Below are 7652 nucleotides of genomic sequence, written 5' to 3' on the forward strand. Positions count from 1 at the left end.
GCGCACCATGCTCTATGATAGTGCTTTAAACAGCCATGGCTTTCCCCCCAAGAATTATGGGGGGTTTGTCAGGAGAGAGACGCATCCCAGAATTCCCCTCACGGAACTACAATTCATCGTGTTAACAGAGAAATCTGAGGGCTCCCTTGGACAAAAAACAAGGACACCAGCCAGGAATACCAGAGCTAAACAGCAGCCAGTAGGTTTGGTCTTTATTGAAGACTGTCGCGACAGGACTGCCACCTGCCGCAAGGTGGAACAAGATGGAAGCCCCGAACAAAAGAGCCCCCAAACTTTTATTAGCTGCTAATCCCCATGTTGGGAATCGGGTGGCGCTGTGGGTTAAACCACAGAGCCGAGGACTTGCCGATCAGGTCAGCAGTTCGAATCCCCGCGACGGGGTGAGCTCCCGTTGCTCGGTCCCTGCTCCTGCCAACCTAGCAGTTCGAAAGCACGTCAAAGTGCAAGTAGATAAATAGGTACTGCTCCGGCGGGAAGGTAAACGGTGTTTCCGTGCGCTGCTCTGGTTCGCCAGAAGCAGCTTAGTCATGCTGGCCACATGACCCGGAAGCTTTATGCTGGCTCCCTCGGCCAATAAAGCGAGATGAGCGCCGCAACCCCAGAGTCGGCCACGACTGGACCTAATGGTCAGGGGTCCCTTTACCTTTAATCCCCATGTTACACCCCCCCCAACTACATCTCTCATACATCACAGTTACATCATGAAAGGAGAGGTCTGGTGTCAATAATCTGAGCATCCTGGACCCTGCCCCATGGTTCTCCACGAAACACCCATCAAGTGTAACAAAAGAGATATTTACATTTCCCTGTTTCCAGCCAAGATAATCACACCCTTTTGTCTTCATCTGGGTTTGTTATTTCTGGAATGGCTACCTGTCTGGCACTCAGGTATCAGGATGCCAGGGATTATCACTCAGGCAGAGGGACTGCTGAGTAGCTGAGCTCACATGTCTATATGAATTTCTGAAGTTTTCCCAGTGAGCCAGTACATAGGAACATTTATCAGTGAATTGTTACATTTGGTATGGTGCAACAAAGGCCCTTTGAATAGAAGGGAAGAAACTGTGATGAAGTGTTTTGTGGGGACAAATCACAAAAGTCACAAAAGCGATTGTGCTGATTTTGGTAGTGGGCTGCATGTGCATGATATCTGCTGGAGGGGCAACCCCCCCCAACCTATACATAAATTCCTGCAACACTACCAAGCTAGGTCCAATAGGAGTGAGTGGCCTTTTCAGTGGTGGCCCCTTGGATATGGAATGCCCTCCCCAGAGAGAGCCAGGAACTAGAGGACCTTGTTCCACTTCCTTGACAGAGTAGCTTAACAACCTATCTTTCTTCCCAGGGAACTCTGGGAATTCTAGCTCTGTGGTGGGAATCTTCTTTAAACAGTCATGGCTTCCCCCCCAAAGAATTCTGGGAGCTGCGGTTTGTTAAGGTTGTCGAGAGCTGCTAAGAATTATGGGAGTTAAGAGCTGCAGGAGGGCCTCATTATCTTCCCAGAGCCACAATTCTCAGACTTTACTGGGAAGAGGGATTCCCCCCCTCCTGCACTTAAAAAAAAAAGTGCTGCAAACAGCACTGTGGTGCTGGGAATTTGCGCGAATGAGTCACCCAGAGGATATCCATTGGCAGAGGCGTCTCTGTGCTGGTTAGTCTGGGTTCCTTGGGTGGCGGTTGGGTGCCTTGCCGCCTGTGCCGCCTGACCCAGAACAAAGCAGAGAGATGCCAAGTTATACACGTAGGCAGTGGTGGCCGAACTGCACTCTGCACTTGCTCAAAGAGACCCTTGTTTATTCTCAGGGCCAAACGAGATAGGACCTCCCGTGCTTTCTCGCATCTGATGTGTTGGATTTGTGAAGGGTGCAGAGAGTTGTCAGGAGACCCCATTCCCCCTCAAAGAGCTACAATTCAGAGTGGTTCAGCTATCAATCTCCCTCCCTGCGAAGCTTTGGGAATTATAGTTCTGGGGGGGAGAAGAAGAGGCCTCCTAACAACTCTCAGCACCGGGAAAAGAATTGCCGCCTTGCCCTGCCGCCGTGCCCAGGAGGAGATGGTGCCAATGTTTTCAGGCAAGATGGCTCCTGTTTTCAGTGAGATTTCACTCCAAATGGACATGATATTGCCCAAAATTGGCACCACCAGCAGAAATGCTTCTCCATTACTGAAAGAGGTGGCAGCGCAGCTGCAGGCATGTCACCTGAGGACATCGGCCGCCTGAGGCGGTGTTTCACCTTACCTAATGGCTGGGCATGCTCTGCTTAGCACCCTTAACAAACTTCCGCTCCCAGAATCCTTTGGGTGAAGCTGTGGCTATTTAAAGTGGCACAATACACATATACTCCAACATTTCTGATGAAAATAGGGACATCCTATTCAACAACAACTTTACTATTTATACCCTACCCATCTGACTGGCTTCCAACATATATAAAACATAATAAAAAAGTAAACAGTAAAACAAAAACAAAAAAAATCTTCCCGATACAGGGCTGTATTCAGATGGCTCACACACCCTCCAAAATTTCTCCAAAGAAAACAGGGACATCCTAAGGAAAAGCTGGACAAGTGGTGAAATGCGTGCAGCTTGCAGATTTAACATATAGAATAAGAGAACAAGAAGAATGTACGTTTAAAGAAGACTGGAAAATGTTTACTGAATATATGGGGGGAATTGTGTTTATTTAAAAATGCTGGTAGCATTAAGATGAATTAAACAGTGTAAATAAGCTTTGACGGATGTAACAATAGATTACTGAATGGTTTGGTTCGATATGCAAGGAGGTAATTGATTTCAGGTTGTTTAAATGAATATTTTGAAATGTAAAACAGAAAATTTAATAAAAAATATATTTAAAAAAGGAAAAAAGGGAAAGCGGGACATTCCAGGATCAAATCAGAAACTGGAACAACTTCTGTAAATCGAGGAGGTCCCTGGAAAATAGAGACACTTGGAGGGCCTGAAATACCGTACTTTTTGCTCTATAAGACTCACTTTTTCCCTCCTAAAAAGTAAGGGGAAATGTGTGTGCGTCTTATGGAGCAAATGCAGGCTGCGCAGCTATCCCAGAAGCCAGAACAGCGAGAGGGATTGCTGCTTTCACTGCGCAGCGATCCCTCTTGCTGTTCTGGCTTCGGAGATTCAGAATATTTTTTTTCTTGTTTTCCTCCTCCAAAAACTAGGTGCGTCTTGTGGTCTGGTGCGTCTTATAGAGCAGAAAATACGGTAATCCCTGAAATGTATACTACAGTTGGGTGAGGATAAGACCACTTTAACACCGTGTCTGATTTGGTCCTCCCTTCCGATGTTCCGGGTCTGGGCCTCGCCATTGAAGCCTGCTTCCACAACTTGACATTAAAGCACACACAAGGCCAGGTCAACCCTCACATCTCCTGCCTTGTTCCTCTTTAAGGAGGAACAGAGTTCAGAGGAACCTCAAAGGTCAAGGCATCCAACCCGCTATCAATGCAGAAAATCTGGTGCTACAGCCTCCCTCGTAGGTGGAAGACGAGTCCACCCTCTTCCAAGGCCAACTCTACCACTATTAAACAACCTGGAGCATCAGGAAGTTTGCAGGGAGCTGCCTTACACTGAGTCAGCCCACTGGTCCTTCTAGTCCATAGAATCATAGAGTTGGAAGGTACCCAAGGATCATCTAGTCCAACCCCCTGCAATGCAGCTAAAGCATCCATGACAGATGGCCGTCCAACCTTTGCTTAAAAACATCCAAGGGAGGAGAGCCAACAACCTCCAGTGGGGGACTGTTGCACTGTCAAACAGCTCTTACCATCAGAAAGTTCTTCCTGATGTTTAGTCAGAATCTCCTTTCTTTTAACAAGCTTGCGCCATCTTCCAAAAGGACAACGCTTTAGATATTTGAAGATGGCTTTCATATCTCCTCTCAGTCTCCTCTTCTCCAGGCTAAATGCATCCAACTCCCTCAACCATTCCTCATAAGGCTTAGTTTCCAGACCCTTGATCATCTTGGTTGCCTTCCTCTGCCCACCTTCCAGCTTGTCAACATCCTTCTTAAATTGTGGTGCCCAGAATTAGACACAGTATTCCAAGTGTGGTCTGACCAAGGCAGAATAGAGTGGTACTCCGATCTCCCTATATTTCTGGACACTATATTTCTGTTGATCCGGCCTGGAAGAGTGTTAGCTTTTTTTGCTGCTGCATCACCCTGTTGACTCATGTTCAGCTTGTGGTCCACCAAGACCCCTAGATCCTTTTCGCATGTACTGCTAGTAAGCCAGGTGTCCTCCATCTTATATTTGTGCAGCTGGTTCTTCCTGCCTAAGTGCAGAACCTTGCAATTGTCCCTATTGAAATTCATTTTGTTCGCTTGCACCCAGTTCTCCAATCCGTTGAGGCCATTTTGAATTCTGCTTCTGTCTTCTGCAACCTTAGCTACCCCTCCCAGTTTGGTGTCACCTGCAAATTTGATGAGCATCCCCTCAATTCCTTCACCCAAGTCATTTACAAAGACATTGAACAGCAACAGGCCCGACAGTTCAATACTATCTACACTACCTACCAGGAGATGTGAGGGATCGGCCTTAGGATCTTCTGTGGCAGATTCTCTAGCATTGCGCTATGGCAGGGGTCAGCAACCTTTTTCAGCTGTGGGCTGGTCCACCGTCCCTCAGACCATGTGGTGGGCCGGACTATATTTTTTTTTGGGGGGGGGGGGGGAATGAATAAATTCCTATGCCCCACAAATAACCCAGAGATGCATTTTAAATAAAAGCACATATTCTACTCATGTAAAAACACCAGGCAGACCCCGCAAATAACCCAGAGATGCATTTTAAATAAAAGGGCATATTCCTCTCATGTAAAAACACCAGGCAGACCCCACAAATAACCCAGAGATGCATTTTAAATAAAAGCACATATTCTACTCATGTAAAAACACCAGGCAGACCCCACAAATAACCCAGAGATGCATTTTAAATAAAAGGACACATTCTACTAATGTAAAAACACGCTGATTCCTGGACTGTCCGCGGGCTGGATTGAGAAGGCAATTGGGCCGCATCCAGCCCCTGGGCCTTAGTTTGCCTACCCCTGCGCTACGGCTTGGGCCGGCCTACACATGGGGCAGTGTGAGGCGACTGCCTCAGGTGGCAACATTCACAAGGACAGCATATCTGGCTTCCAAGGAATGCAAGGCTCACGGCTGATGTTGCCGTGATGGCAACAATAGCTGCTTCATGCTCCTTGGGGCCTCTTGGCGAAAAGGAGGTGCTGCTGGTCTCCTCTCACCCTTGTTTCCGAATTTGATCTCTATTTCCTCTTGTTCCTGATGCAAATCGTCACTCAGCCCTTCATCCCTGGCTGGGAGGGGCGCCATTTTGTGGTTCGCCTCAGGCACTACAATGTCTCGAGCCAGTTCCTGCAAAAACACTCCTTCCTCAAACACTCGGGTAATGTGAAGCCATCGCTCTGAAGCAACAGGAAAATATTTGCTCCATCATATAATTGACAGCCCATCAGATATTTGGAGATGGCTATCGTGCCTCCTAACCGTCGTTTCTCCAGGGTAAACATAGGCAGCTTTTTCAAACTTTCCTCAAAGGGACAATCTCTCCCGTCCCCTCCTCCTCCTGGGGTTCCTCTGGGCAACCTCAGCATTGAGCCTTTGTCCTGATTTGCTTGCACAAGGGCTACACGGAGGTTAGACTGTGTCTGGTCATTAATTGAGCATTCTCTCCTATTTCTTTCTGGGGGCAATTATACGACAATGAGCATCCGTCTCGCATTCGTTCCTGATTTGCTTATGGGCAAAAGCGTAGTTTTTCGGGGTTGCTGGGGGTGGGGAAGGTCTATTTCCATTTTTGCAGCAGGGTCCCTGTCTCCAACATCCCAGAGACACCCGATCAGCATGAAAGGAGGAATTTCTGGCCACAGGTGTTATGTACTGAAGTTCTCACACTGGGCCAGCAGGGGGATACTGTAGATAGTTTTCACTCAGGTCCACGTCAGTTATTTTAGGCGGGAAACCCTGGGTTGTTGTTGCTACAATGTTGACAGCCGGCTGCCTATAAAAGCAGGCCGGCTGAGCTGTTTGCTGTTCAGTTCTGTTCCAGCTTACAAAATAAAGAGCTGCTTTGGAGAAATCACTGTGTCGTCTGCCATGTCTACCCACTATTCAACAACGGGGAAGAAGCCTTTGCATTGAATCGGTGTGAAAAGAAGTGCATTGGCCAGTGAGGATCGGCTCCTAGAGTCACTCTGCAGAAGGATCATGGGAACAACATGGGGGTGGGGGATTTGTTTTGCAGGCTCTAAAACTATGCATTCAGGAACACGCAGGAGACTTTATAAACTTAGAAAGGGAGAGTGGCTGTGCGTATCACAAAGGTGCCCTGCGCATCTCTGAAGGGCCTCAGAAATAGAAATTCCAGCATGCTGTTATCAAAGCCACTGTTAACAAGACAGGCAAGGCCATAAGCAGGCAGACAAACAAAGCAACTGTTATAAGACAGGGAAGGCCGTAGCAGGCAGACAAACAAACAATGAGTAAATTAGGAAGTGTTAACCTTCAAAAGGAGAAACATGGAATGTTAGAGCCTGATTGGATAAGAATGTAAAGTCTCACTCTCTGTTTTTTTTGTATAGTCTATAAAAAGTGGGCGCACCCTGACTGGGGTGTGCGGATTGCGAGCTTATTGCTCTGTACCTTTGTTCTGCATATGAATTTCAAATAAATCCTGTTGAATCCTGCAAGGTTGGTTGCCACTTCATGCGAATCTGCGCCCAGGGGACCCAACAGCAGATAAGGAGCAGGTCCATCAATACTACTGCTTCCAGAGGACTTGCACATTTTCCCAATGGTGGTTCCTTCATCCCAGGCTTTACATACATTCCGCCCTCAATTTCCCAACAGCAAAACCTCCATTTGAAAGAGGATTTTGGTATATGGCCTCCTTAAGGTAAAGGTACCCCTGCCCGTACAGGCCAGTCTTGACAGACTCTAGGGTCGTGCGCCCATCTCACTCAAGAGGCCAAGGGCCAGCGCTGTCCGGAGACACTTCCGGGTCACGTGGCCAGCGTGACATCGCTGCTCTGGCGAGCCAGAGCCGCACACGGAAACGCCGTTTACCTTCCCGCTAGTAAGCGGTCCCTATTTATCTACTCGCACCCGGGTGTGCTTTCGAACTGCTAGGTTGGCAGGCGCTGGGACCGAACAGCGGGAGCGCACCCCGCCGCGGGGATTCGAACCGCCGACCTTTTGATCGGCAAGCCCTAGGCGCTGAGGCTTTAACCCACAGCGCCACCCGCGTCCCTATGGCCTCCTTATTTACTTCTTATAAGCTGTTTCCTTTATGAATAATTATTAAGATTTTTCTAATTATAACTGAAATATCCACAAAGTCTCCTGCAGACATTAATCGAAACAAGATACAGGATAAAGGAAGTCTTTTATTTGGTTGTTTGTACTGTTGTACGTTATGCTCATTGTATGTTATGTTCACGTTTAATCTGGGTGGATTTCTGTATTGGGGTGGGGGGGTTATGTTATGTTGTAAATAAAATTTCCAATAAAAATTTGGGGGGGAAGGTGGGAGAAAGAGGATTTTGAATCCTGGGAGCGGTAGTTGACCCCTCACAGAGCTACAATTCC

The sequence above is a fragment of the Podarcis tiliguerta genome, assembly GCF_965153285.1.
Source record: "Podarcis tiliguerta genome assembly, chromosome: 8".
Taxonomy (NCBI): domain Eukaryota; kingdom Metazoa; phylum Chordata; class Lepidosauria; order Squamata; family Lacertidae; genus Podarcis; species Podarcis tiliguerta.